This window comes from Ursus americanus, chromosome 22 (genome assembly GCF_024610735.1).
Source record: "Ursus americanus isolate L20-20 chromosome 22, mUrsAme1.1.p, whole genome shotgun sequence".
NCBI lineage: Eukaryota > Metazoa > Chordata > Mammalia > Carnivora > Ursidae > Ursus > Ursus americanus.
This window is the reverse complement of record NC_142148.1, coordinates 18618209-18632757: the sequence shown is the minus strand read 5'-3', so window position 1 is coordinate 18632757 and position 14549 is coordinate 18618209.

Sequence of the window (14549 nt, the reverse complement as noted above, 5' to 3'; positions counted from 1 at the left end):
TTGCATTTCTATGCACGAATAATGAGACTGAAGAAAGAGAAATTAGGGAATCCATCCCATTTACAATAGCACCAAAAACCATACGTTACCTTGGAATTAACTTAACCAGAGACGTAAAGGACCTATATTCTAGAAACTATAAATCACTCTTGAAAGACATTGAGGAAGACACAAAAAGATGGAAAAATATTCCATGCTCATGGATCGGAAGAATTAACATAGTTAAAATGTCCATGCTACCCAGAGCAATCTACACATTCAATGCTATCCCGATCAAAATACCGATGACATTTTTCAAAGAACTGGAACAAATAGTCCTTAAATTTGTATGGAACCAGAAAAGGCCCCGAATCTCCAAGGAACTGTTGAAAAGGAAAAACAAAACTGGGGGCATCACAGTGCCGGATTTCGAGCTGTACTACAAAGCTGTGATCACAAAGACAGCATGGTACTGGCACAAAAACAGACACATAGACCAATGGAACAGAATAGAGAACCCAGAAATGGACCCTCGGCTCTTTGGGCAACTAATCTTTGATAAAGCAGGAAAAAACATCCGGTGGAAAAAAGACAGTCTCTTCAATAAATGGTGCTGGGAAAACTGGACAGCTACATGCAAAAGAATGAAACTTGACCACTCTCTCACACCATACACAAAAATAAACTCCAAGTGGATGAAAGACCTCGATGTGAGATAGGAATCCATCAAAATCCTAGAGGAGAACATGGGCAGCAACCTATACGACATCGGCCAAAGCAACCTTTTTCATGACACATCTCCAAAGGCAAGAGAAACAAAAGATAAAATGAACTTGTGGGACTTCATCAAGATAAAAAGCTTCTGCACAGCCAAGGAAACAGTCAAAAAAACTAAGAGGCAGCCCATGGAATGGGAGAATATATTTGCAAATGACACTACAGATAAAAGACTGGTATCCAAGATCTACAAAGAACTTCTCAAACTCAATACACGAGAAACAAATAAATCAAAAAATGGGCAGAAAATATGAACAGACACTTTTCCAATGAAGACATACAAATGGCTAACAGACACATGAAAAAATGTTCAAAATCATTAGCCATCAGGGAAACTCAAATCAAAACCACACTAAGATACCACCTTATGCCAGTTAGAATGGCAAAAATTGACAAGGCAAGAAACAACAATTGCTGGAGAGGATGTGGAGAAAGGGGATCCCTCCTACATTGTTGGTGGGAATGCAAGTTGGTACAGCCACTCTGGAAAACAGTGTGGAGGTCCCCTAAAAAGTTAAAAATTGAGCTACCCTATGAGCCAGCCATTGCACTACTGGGTATTTACCCCAAAGATACAGACGTAGTGAAGAGAAGGGCCATACGCACCCCAATGTTCATAGCAGCATTGTCCACAATAGCTAAATCATGGAAGGAGCCGAGATGCCCTTCAACAGATGACTGGATTAAGAAGTTGTGGTCCACACACAAAAAAAAAAAAGAAGTTGTGGTCCATATATACAATGGAATATTACTCAGCTATCAGAAAGAACGAGTTCTCAACATTTGCTGCAACACGGACGGCACTGGAGGAGATAATGCTAAGTGAAATAAGTCAAGCAGAGAAAGACAATTATCATATGATTTCCCTCATCTATGGAACATAAGAACTAGGAAGATCGGCAGGGGAAGAAAGGGATAAAGAAAGGGGGGTAATCAGAAGGGGGAATGAAGCATGAGAGACTATGGACTATGAGAAACAAACTGAGGGCCTCAGAGGGGAGTGGGGCGGGGGAATGGGATAGACCGGTGATGGGTAGTAAGGAGGGCACATATTGCATGGTGCACTGGGTGTTATACGCAACTAATGAATCATCGAACTTTACATCGGAAACCGGGGATGTACTGTATGGTGACTAACATAATATAATTAAAAAAAAATTAAAAAAAAAAGAAAAGAGATTACATCAAACAAATGTAGAAAAATATAAAATGGAATATTCTGAACAGATCAAAAGGGGGCCTTAGAAATTTAAAATGCAGCAGAGTTTAAATAAAAACATTCAGAAGACTTAGACTATAAAGGGGGGTGTTCCCCCAGAAAATAGAGCAGAAACACAAAGTGGAAAATAGGACAGAAAAGAAGAGAAAATTAAAGAATCCAAATTATGAGAATTCCAGAAAGAGAGAACAGACACAATAAAGGAAGAAAGTTACTGAAATTATTTACGAGAGTTTCCGAGAACGGAAAAATATGAATTTCCACTGAAAGGGTTTATAGAGAGGATGAAAATAATCTCATATCAGGCACATTATAGTGAAATGTTAGGAAAATGTCAAGACTGCGTACAAAGAGAAGATCCTCTAAGCTTCCAGAGAGAAAAAAAACAAAACAGATCAAATAAAGGATCAGAAATCAGAAATGCTTCGGATGTCTCAACAACTAGAAGACGATGGAATAGTGTGTATTAGTTATCTATTGTGCATGACAAATTTAGCAACTTAAAGCAACAATAATCATTTATATCACACGGTTTCTGTAAATCAAGAATTCAGGAGTTGATTAGCTGGGTGGTTCTGGCTCAGGGTCATTCATGAGGTTATAGTCAAAACGTTGGCCGGAACTGCAGTCATTGACTGAGGCTGGTGGATCCACCTCCAAGATGCCTCACTCACATGGCTGGCAAGTTGTATAGGCTGTTGGGGGGAGGGGTGTCTCAGTGTCTCATCATGTGAACCTCTCCAAAAATCTGCTTGAGTGTCCTCATTACACGGCAGCTCACTTCCCCCAGAAAGAGTAATCCTGAGAGAGCAAGGCAGAAGCCACATGTCTCTATGGTCATCATTACTGGTCACCCAGATCATTTCTATCAAGTGTAGGCGGGACTGTGCACGAACACCAAGAGGTGAGAATTATCGTGGGCTATTTTGGAACCTGACTGCCAAAGACCGGCTTCAGAATTATGAAGGAAAAGATTCTAAACCAAACAACAAACAAAATGTACTCCCCGTCAAATATTCAAGTGTGAGAATAAAATAAGGACATTTTCAGACACGAGAAGTCTTCAGTTGTTTACTCCCCCATATATCTAAGACACAACTAGAGAAAGTGCTCCACTCAGACGGGTATGTAAGCCAAGAAAGAGGAATATAAGATTCAGAAAACAGGAAATCCAACCCAGGAGTGCAAGACAATAGTTCCTCGTTTCCCCCTCCATCAACCAGGCTTTGGGGCAAGACAGACTGGGATTCATAGCATGGTTTGGCCACTAACTGCCTGTGTATTTGTGTGTTCTTGGGTTCAGGCACCCCTGTGTATATACAGAGAGGAAGAAGGAGACAGACAGAGTGAGATATGAGATAACATATATGAAAGCATCTACCATACAAGAGGTTCTCCATAAATACCAGTTTCCTTTCTTTTTCCTTATGCAGTTGGGAGGAATAAAAAAGGTGAAGAAGAGGAGGAGCGAGGGAAGGGGAAGAGGAAAAGAGTGATGATGATGTTGGAAGTGGGGATATTGGCAATAATGATGACAAGCTAAGATTTTTACCATATCACTTCATGTGATCCTTACAGAAACCCTATAAGACAGGTGCTATTATTATACCCATTTTGCAGATGAGGAAACAGAGGCATAAGGAGGTTCAATGAGCCATCCAAGGACACAAAAGTCATCACAGAACCAAGACTGAACCCAAACAAACTTCAGACCCAAGAATATGACTTTTTAATATTGACAGACTCTCTGGAGCACATTATCTCTGAAGCCCTTTCTTGTAGCCTCCATGGAAAGAACCACACCCCATCTATGCATGCCACTGCCCTCTGTCCTTCATAGCAATTCCATGTTGAATTCATGCAATTCAACACATATATGTTGAGCATCAGCCAGGTGGCAAGCATTATGCTGGGTGCTGGGAGTACTGAGTACTGTCCCAGAGTCATGGCCCCCATGCCCTCAAGGAGGAGTCTGACAATAAATATGTCATTATCCACAGTGTAAGTCTGCAAATGCAGTCATGTCTCCATGCTGTCAGCCCCCTGAGGGGACCTACCATGGCTGCAGGGGCCAGAAAGGCTGCCCCAAAATGATGAAGGGGTTTCTGAGGCCACAGGATGAGCAGTCGGCCAAGCAGAGGTGGAGAGAGGTGATGGGGAGCACGGCAAGTGTTCCAGATAGAAGGGCATCTTGTTCAAAGGCCTCACATTTTTTCTTTATTAAAGAAATCTGACTGGGTCCAAAAAATAAAAGAAGAAAGAAATTGGTCCCCAGATGTGCAATGGAGAGTGGTAAGAAGTGGGGCCACGGGGCTAGGCGGGTCTCATAGACCTTGGAAAGGACTTTTGCCTTTATCTAAAGGAAGTGGAAAGCCACAGGAGAATTTTAAGCAGGGGAATGACACAGTCAGGTGTACATTTCAGGAAGATCACGCAGTCCACCACGAGGAGGAAGGACCATTGGGCCGAAAGTGGCAGCAAGGTGACCCAAAGGGTGGTTGTCAGGGTCTGCCAGGACAGAGACCGTGTGGGCTTGAGCAGGGCTGCGAGAGGGGCTGGAGAGACACAGGTGAAGGCAACATGTAGAATGCTCTGGAGACACGCCTCAGAGATGGAAGGGATGACAGAAATGAGGTCTTAGAGGAGGCCAACTAGAGGAAGATGACAGACAAGGATGGGCCTTTCTGGGGTGCTTGCCCTAAAATCCCCTTCAAGTGACTTATGGATATTATCGTTTTGCCAAACTGAGGCATTCCCATGGGCAACGCCCAGCCTAGAGAAATAGTGAGGGGCAACAGAAGCAGGGAGGAAAGAACACCCCTATGGTGAGGTTCGTGCCCTTGAATGCCCTCCCTGCCCTCCCAGCCTCCCCACCGCCCAGGGCCTATTCCTTCAAGGACAGCCTCTGTCGCAGCTGCCGGCAGCTCCCACCCACCAGCTGCAGCCCCACTGCTGGAAATTAAGCTGTAGTGTTTATGGGACTCAATTAACAAAATCACTCATCATCCCAGGAACTCATTGACTATCTGGACATGACAACATTTGAAATAAATTAGCCCAGTGCCCAGTGAGGTCGTCTTCATTCCAGTCTGGGGTCCTCATTTGCCCCACATTCCCTGGTCCACCTCTGGGGCCTCCCCTCCACCCCCAGTCCCCAGGAGCTCTTGCATTTAATAGCTAATTAACAAACAAAACAAACCTATCAGGTGGAACAGCAGAAAGACATTCTCGGCCCACAAAAGCAAGTAATTATTCGGTATGGGCACATCTGGGGGAAAAAAAATCACTTACGAGATAAATCAGTGGCTCTCCCCCATCTTGAGGGTCTATTAGGGTGGAGGAAGCCTCCTCAAGATCAGAAAACTGATTTAAAGGAAAAATTAAGCCTTGTCCATTTTTTCTAAGCTAATCACAAAACAAGATGTCCCAAAATCTTTGTTTTTCCAGGCTTCGCTAGTCACACTGGGGATGAAGTTAAAATGTTCCACTTCAAAAATATTTATTGTGCACCTACCATGAATCAAGAGATAGCAAGACAGGCATGACTCCTGCTCTCACATATCTTTATAATCTAGAGATTTGGAGACAGACAATAAACAAGAAAACAAGCAAGATCTTTCAGTTAGTGATAAGGGTTATGAAGGCAATTAATCAGCGATGTGATGAGAAGCATCAGGCTAAGGACTACTTTATCGGTAGCATGATCAGAGAAGTTTCTCCGAAGAGATTATACTTGAACAGAGCTAGTCATGCTAAGAGCAGAGGCAGAAAGTGTGTGGCAGGGGCTAGAATGGCTAGTGCAAAGACCCTGGGGTGGGAAAGACATTGGCAATTCCAGGAACAGAGGGAAGAGGGGTGTGACTGGTACATAGAGAGTGAAGAAGAAAGTGGAAAGTAGGTAAGTCTGGAGAATAAGCAGACAGGATCTTTACAAGCTACCATAAAGGGGATATTTTTATTCTAAATGACCTGGGAAACTATTAGAGGGGTTTAATCAAGGAGCAACAACATTGAATTATAAGTGGAGGGCACAAACTCAGGGCCTTTCACATCCCTCACATTCCATGTTAACTCCTGTCCTTACCCCAAAAGTCCTAGCGTGCCCCAGGCATGGGCCTTCGTGAACTATGGTAATGCATTCATTTCCCAAAGGCATCACTGTCACCTTCTACCCCAAAGTTACTTATTCCACAGATGGAGAAACTGAGACATGGCCTCTTGATGAGTGACTTCCTGATAGAAGCCAGGGCTTTCCATGCATAGTCTCATGGGAACCTCACAGCAGCCCAGCAAGGCAGGTAGTATTATCCCAATTTAGCGCATGAGGAAATAGAGACAAAGAGAAGATAGGCTGCCTAAAAAGTTAGAGCATACTGGGAGGTAGGCTTCAAAGACAGGCAGTCTGACTCCACAGTCCAGTTCTGACACCACACCTTACCACCTTCATGGTGTAAATCATTTCCTTGAGATTTCACAGCACACGCATGCCTGGGACTAAAGTCTCTTCATGGCCACCTGAGTACACATGTCCAAGAAGAGGTTCCATGTGTCAGGAATTCACCCCTGAAAGCCACAGTGTGGCAGTGGGGGTTAAATAAGCAACAGATACAAAGCACCCAGCACAGTGCATAGCACAATGCCTAGCATTTAGCAGAAACTCAATAGATTTTTTTTTTTCCAGAAAAGAAAACATGTCTACTTATGCTGAAGTGAAGTCCCATTTTCTCTGAAGTGAGAACCAGCAAAACATACCACTCCAAAAACTGGATCTTACTTTTAATACATTTTTCAAGGAATAGTTTGACTTGTTTTTAAACAGATATGCTTAATTTCATCTAAATATGGGTCAGATGGAAACTGATATTTTTTTTAAAGCTTTTAAACAGGGCTCTGGAAGTATCTTAAAACTCCAGTTTAACCAAGCACAGTGGTGTGGCCAAGTGACTGCCCTCTGCTGCCAGCCCTTTGGTGCCCAGAGCAGGGGCCTGAACAGGTGGCCTTCCAATCCCATGTGAGAGGCACCACTGGTCCATACATAAACTTTGAGACGCACAGAACGGCCCCTGGGGAGCAGAGAGAGGGCTCTCCTACCTACTCTGCTGGAAATGTCCTACCCAGGAGCCTGGTGGCTTTTGGTGATATTTATGCCACTAAGTGGTCCTCTGGCCAAGGGCAGAGAGAAGGAGGGAAGCCAGGCCTCCAGGGTTCATGCCTGAGAGCAGGACAAAGGCCAGACATGAGATTGCCTTGCATGTCTGGCTCACTGACTTGCAGAAAAGCAGAGAATCTTCCTGCCAACCTGGCAAGATGAAGAGGTCTGTTTCCTCCCATTTGAAGTCTCTTGCTCATATGATAAGATCCCAATTAAACTGGCACATCCCCCACCCTTCCTCCTCCTTCCCTTCACCACCATCTCTGGGCACCACTTCCTTCCAGACCTTGCCATCCTGTCCCTGCTTCAAGGTCTCCTAGAAAAGTCCTTCAGGGACTGAACCAGCAGTACCTGGGTCAGTGGTGGAAGGCACAAGAGGCCACCAGCCCAAGTCCCCTACCTCGAGGACACTCAGGGACCGTCCCCATATGCAAAACAGCAGGCGCCTGAATTCATAATTGGATGTTCCAAAATGTAATTATGAAAGATGAAATGCTCCTCTCAATGAGAAGGCTGTAAATAGAATAATTAATTTTGTGTTTGCTTGAACAATTCTGTATTATGGACCTTACAGTGGAACTGAAATTAATTAAGTGCACCAGGATTTATGGAGGAGGTGAAGAGAGAGGGAAAAAAAGAATTAATCCGAAGTAAAGATAGATGAGTTTGGGAGTGTAATGATGTGTTAGCCTGGGGTATTCTTTAACAAATTTACCAGGCACGTTCTGGGTACAAAAGATGTGCGTTGACAGAATTATCTCAACTAATACAGCTGCTGGTCAAAACGCCAGTGAGCAGGAGGTGGATGGACCCAGCCAGGAGGTCGCCGCGGGGGAATCAGAGACAGGGGCTAGTTTTGAGCTGGCCAGGAGGGGGCACTACCAGAGGGGGAGAGGGGAAGGGTGAGGCAGAAGCCACTGCCCCACAGCAATGTAGGGGACACTGGAAAAGTCCTCGGGGTCACAGAGGAAAATCAGGAGGGCCAGAAGTCAGGGAGGAGCCAACCACAGGAGAAAGGCCTCAGCATCCTGGGGCCCGTAGGAATGTTCATTCCGGCTCACGCTGGGTTGACTGGGCATCTGTAAGTTATCTGATGGCTGTGACTCAGGGCCCACCTTCCTCATGAACCAATGAAGAATGAACCTACCTGGAGAGCTTAGTGATGAGGCCAAATCCCACTTTGACAGAGGCCAGCCCATTTAGAAAAGGAAAGCAGCGATTTGACTGTTGCTTAATACATTGATTGGTCTTCAAAATGCCACCTATGTGTCAGGCCACAAGTTATGTGGCAGTCTTTTCATTATTCTTTGGACCCATAAGTTGCTCAGGAGCTAGGAAGGGGGTCGCCCAGCTCCTGGTTCGGGCCCTGTGGCACATGGTATTTTCCAAAAATAGCCCCAGTGATATTTCCAGTCCCACGCGCTCTTCTGGTCCCCTTGAGCCTGACAGGAGGGCTGCTGCATGACTTCCTGAGGTGGGCCATAAAAGGTAACGCAGTCTCTGCCTGCCTTGCTCCCTATGGGCGCCTGCCATTTGAACCCAACCTCCATGCTGTGAGGAAGCCCAACTAGTTCACACAGAGAGACTTCGCAGGGAAGACCCCAGGTACCGAGCCTAAAGCCAGCACCAACTGCCAGACATGTGAAAGAGAGAGAATGATCCTTGCCCCAGCCTCCAAGTCTTCCAACAGATATCATGGAGCAGAGGCAGTCCATCCCCGCCATGCCCTGTCTGAATTCCTGACTCAAAAACTGAGAGATAATAAATGATTATGATGTATTAAGCCACCAAGCTCTGGAATGATTTGTTATGCAGCAGTGGGGGATAACTGGGACAGGACCCTCCTGAGCCAGAGTGGTTGCCTCTTTTGTCTGCTCTTCCTATCCGGATCCCACATCTGATTTCTCTTTCTTAGCTAGGGAAGGATCTATGGCTGCAAAGGTTTGAAAATACGGGGAAAAAATACACTGGTTTGGAGTCACACAGACCCAGGTGGGATCACCGCTCTGAGCTTCCCGGCTGTGTGACCCTGCGCTGCTCACATCATCTCTCTGGGCTTTCTTCTCAGCAGGGATCAAACAGGGGGGAATAACACTGGTTCACAGAGTCATTGGGGGGATTGCAGCTCTGTGAAAGTACCTCACCCTGAAGCCAGCAAAGCATTGCAGTTAAGAGCAAGGCTCCCAAGTCAGGTGGATCTGGGTTCAAATTCCAGCTCTGGGCTTTCTGGCTGTGTAAGCACACACAACTCACTTCTCTAGACCTCTGTTTGCCATCTCCATAATGTGGATAATTGCACCTGGTCCCTGGTACAATGCAAGTCAAGTACACATAGTAAGTGCTCAGCAAACAAGAGCCTGTCACTGGATTGAAGCTTATCAACCTGAGTTCCCTTACCTTCCCTGCACAAGCCCAAACTTGTTCAACTCCCGCAGACACCAAAGCACCACCGGTGTCCCTCAAGTGCCTTCTGCTGAACAGCCACACCTGTGTACCCATTGGTGTTCCCAAGAAGCCCGCACATCCCTGACCCTGTGTTGGGGGCAGATGTGTGGGGCAGAGCTGTGTGGGCAGCTCTGGGGAGTAGACACCTGTTCCCACCCCAGCATCTGTCCTTTGCAAGCAGTAAGATGGCAAACAGGAACTTCAGTGTGACTGCTGCAAGTGTGTCTCGGTGCCGTTTGTCAGCCCACAGCCTCACTGCCCATGAGCTGGCTGATCTTGTAGAGGCCCCAGCCGGCCCGGTGGAGGGAGGACCTGCACCAGGCTCACGTCTGGGCAGCAGCAAGACCTCAAACCACCAGGCACCCCGGTGCCAGGTGAGCACCCCTGTTGCAGGCTCCCACCCCCCAGGGTGGTATTAAGCAGGCACTTAGATACCTGGCATGGAAAAAGGTGATGGATGGCTTTATTAACCCACTGAGGCGAAGCTGCTGACAGTGAAGGACTCCCCTGTCAGGGGAAGCGTCCCTCGCCCGCAGGCCCCCTCAGCGGCCTGCCTGACAGCCTGAGCCCCTGACAGATGGCAGCTCCTTAGAGAATGGGAGAGCAGCATCGGGATGGACCAGCATCCCTCCAAATGCCAGGCCTCCTTCCAGGCCCACACCGATAAGGCTGAGTACCACCAAGTCACCTGACCCTGAAGACCACCAACTGCCCTCGTCACCCATCCCTACTGTCTTTATTACATAGCTCAGAAGGCAGCAGCCACCTTGCTTTTCATGTAAAAGATGTCCCCACAGTCATGGGAGGCAGCAGCTCTGCTGGGATTTCTGGAAGGCATCCACAAGCCTAACTCTGCGCCACGCATCCCATTGACCTCTCTCCACAGCATTCGAATAAAGTGGGATTTGAACCCAGGTCCACTGACCTCCAGCCCCTCTCTGTCCCTGACACTGTGCAGAAAGGATCTTCCTTGGGGTTGCTCCCATGGCTCCCCCGTCCTCCTCCCTACTCTGGTGCTCCAGCCTCCTCCTCCTTCCTCCCACACTGTCACCGAGCAGCCAGGAAGCCTGTTAGCTACTGGGGCCTTCAGCTCTCTGAGGCTGAGGCCAGAGAGGAGAGGTCGGGAGTGAGGAGGGCTCTGCCCAGTCCTATTTCTCCAGAGACCCCCCCAGGAGCCCCTCCAGCCTCCATGACCCCCTCCCAGTGGCCAGACACAACCTTCTCAGTGGCTCCCTCAAGGTCTCATGAACTTCCATCTCCCCTTCCCTGGCTTGCACCACTCACACCAATGCTGCTGCCGGGCCCTTTCCCACCCTTGTCTGGATTCCTGCGGCAACTCTGGCTCCCCAGCCCCACCCACCTCCACACACGCACGCACCACCAGAGAGGTCTTTCCAGAAACCCAAACTCCATCCTGCCCCGCCCCCAGACCCAGCCGAAAGCCCAAACCCCTCCACCAGTCGACACTCTCCACAGACCTGACCTGCTCTCTTTTAAGCCTTGACTCCTGCCCAGACACCCTGCTACACTCCAGCCACACTGACCCTCGGGCTGCTTCTCACACACGTATCGGCCACCCGGACTCTCCCCTGCACTCAGAAGGCCCTTCCCCTTCTTCAGCACCTGAAGCTCCCATTCATCTTCCTGACCCAACTCCCCTCCCCTGCCCCACCCACCAAGGAGGCTGCTCCTTCTACAGGACCCCTTCGTGGGTGAGTGAGCCTTGCGCCTCCATTCATCACACCCCCCAACACGCCGGGTCACTTGCTCAGTGACCAGTCACTCCCCACTTTTGAGTCCTTCAAGGACAAGGACAGTGTCTTGTCCTCCACCCAACCACCCAGGCTCAGCTCATAGTAGATGCTCAATAAATTATAGCTCTTGTGATTTACTATTATGATTACAGTTTCAAAGAAGTCCTCTGCCGCTGGCAGGGCAGCACCAGAACAAGCTTGGGCTGGCCTCTGCCTTCACCTTTGACCTCATGTCCTCCCAAAGGCTCTCTCGCCACGTTCAGCCATTGCCACCCTGCTTGTAGCTTCCCGACTCTATCCAGTTCGCTCCCACCTCAGAGCTCAGAGAGCACATGCTCTCTTGACTTGGCTCACTCCTACTTGACCCACATAGCTCAGCTGATACGCCACATCCTCAGAAGGGCCTCCCAGGACCCCCGGGTTAAATCAAGTGCTCTCTTCTACACGAGCAGGATATGCTGCAATGGATTGACTGCATCAGTGCCCCCGTGCCTCACCACCTTCTCTCTCCTTTCATCCACAGCCTTCGCCTATGGCTTTGCAGCCTCTCTCACTAAAGATGTAAAGTCTACTTCCCCACCACTAAAATCTAGACTGGCCTTGGGACTTGCTTGGGCCAAGAGAATGAAGCAGAAGTGGCGGTGTGCTGGTACTGAGCCTCAGCCTCAGGAGCACTGTGTATGGTCACTCACCCTCCTGCTCACCCACCTTCATCATGAGAACATGCCCAGGCTGGCTGGCGGTGAGACGCCTGAACAGAAATGAGCCACCCCCGGTCATCCCAGCTGAAGCTATCCAGATCAGCCAACCACAGCCAACTGCCAAGTATACAAGGCCTGAGCCAGAACCAGAACAACCAGACTGAGCTCAGCCTACAGCGCGGACCGATAGACGCATGGGTTACATAAATGCTTGTTTTAAGGCATCATGTTGGGGATGGCTTGTTATACAGCATTTTGTGACAACTGAGAACTGATACTGATAAATTTCCCTTTCCAGCAGATCACAACTGTGATTATATGTTTATTAGTACATTTACCTTCTAAGTGTTTTTCCTCCATCAGACTATGAGCTTCATGTTGGCAGACACTGTGAGTATCTTCTACATTACTGAATTCCTTAACCTGACATAGTACCTCACACATAGGAAGTACTCAAAAAATTCACTGGGTGAATTAATAAAATTGAGTGGTTGAATGGGTAAGTGAATGCACCCCATTCACTCCTCCTGCAGCCCTTTTTCTCCCACTCCCCAAATAGCCAGGTCAGAGCCATCCTCCAAAGCAATTCACAGCAGAGGGATTACGTCAGAGCAGCTGATACTTCACTATTGAGCCTATCAGCCATGAGAACCTGAACCCCTGTGAGCCAATGAGACTCTGGCACAAGCTTTTGTAATTCATGAAGTTCTACCCATCTGCAAGTGGGCTCCCTGCCACACCTCATCTTAGTCTTGGCAGCCACCCCATTCCACCAGCACCAGTGGGCAGAGGGAGGGGAGCCCAAGCAATATATGCTTCCTGCCCTTCAACCATCAAACCAGGGGCTTATGGGGAAGAAGCATGTCTGCTTTCCCATTTTCTCAAAGCTGGTGTGTCATCTGTATGGTCTCAAGAAGACCTCTGCAACACTCTCTCCTACCTTACTACCAGGGGTCATCCCCTCCCCTTCTACCACTCCCACTAAAAGGCTGGTCTTTGCAATCCAAACCACCCTTTTATCTTCCTAGATCAAAGTAGTGAGGAGGGGGTTAATTTTTTGCAACATTCAGAGATCTTACACTGGACTATTAGGTACCTCTTTTCACTAGTGTCCCCCACAGCCACTGCCACTCCTATAACTACAGTTTTAAGTCCCTTGTACAAGCTATTCTGGAAATGGACTGGCATGGTATTGCTTTCCTGACAACTTATACAATCAAGCATGGATCAACAAAGAAAAAAAAGCAATTTTATTTATTCCACTTACTTATTCATGAATACATTCAACAAATATTTTATTAAGTACCTACTATGTGCCAAGTCCTAGGGATATAATGGGTTGTGAGAAAAATATGGGCCATCTTGAAGCTTATAATCCAGTATGAGAGGCAGGCAATAAGGAAACAAGTAAAATTAAAAAAAGAAAATATCAGATAATAAAAGAATTTAAATAAGGTGACATAATAGAGAGTGACTGAATAGAAAAATAAAATCCAGGCAAGCTGCAGAAAAAATAGCAAATCTATAGCCCACCTGTAAAGGTCTGTTTGGCAAAATTTTTATCTCCATAAGCCAAAGAGAGAACGGACTTTGTCAGTGATTCAAAAGATAAGTCATTCTTTCACTCAACATGTGTTTACAGAGTACCTACCATGTGCCTAGCTGCTATAAAGTGCCAATATTAAAACCTGACCTAACGTCTCTAACTTCAAATGATGAAGGAAGGGAGTAAAGGAAAGCTAGCATTTATTGGGGACTTACTATGTGCCAGACATGAGCTGTGACATTTTGAACATATTTTGTCAATCATGTGTCATCAAGTAGCAACTAAAGTAATTCCCATTTTTCTTCAGCTCAGGGAGCCATCCCTACACATCTAGAAAGTGGTACTGCTGGGATTTGGACCTGTGCAGGTATGGCTCTTATCTCCATACTATGCTCCCTCCTCAACCTCTTTTGAGTTGAATCAAATCACCACAATTAAATCTTTATTTTTATAAGAATGTGAGAACTTGATTCCAAGAAGAATATATTGACATGTAAGAGGCAATTGCTCTTAAGAGTCTAAGGAGTTCCCATGGCCCTCTCCATCACCCAGTCAAAACCCCCTCCATGCAGCTTCTTCTTCCCCCCACAATGTCTAGTCCTCAGGCACGACCAGTCTAGACTCCTTGCTGTGTGTTCCCTATCAAGGAGCCAAGATACATCTTCTACATGGCACCTGCCTGAGTCTTGGAGACAGATATTTTTATGCAATAATTCTTGCAATAAGGAAAGCATGATTAAAATATCTTTTACAAAATGCATTAATTCCCAGGCAAAGATAAAAAGTCCATTTGACTCAAATAGATTTTCTATGGTGAGTTAGTGCTGCATTGAGGGTAATGGATGGGGGAGGGGTAGGCTTCCAGCTCATAAATCAAAGGGGAGATGGAAAGGGGGAAAGGAGTTGATGGAGGGGGGAAGAGGCACTGGCAAAATCTCAACCTGTGAGAGTGATGCTTCCATTCCTTCCCCCCAGT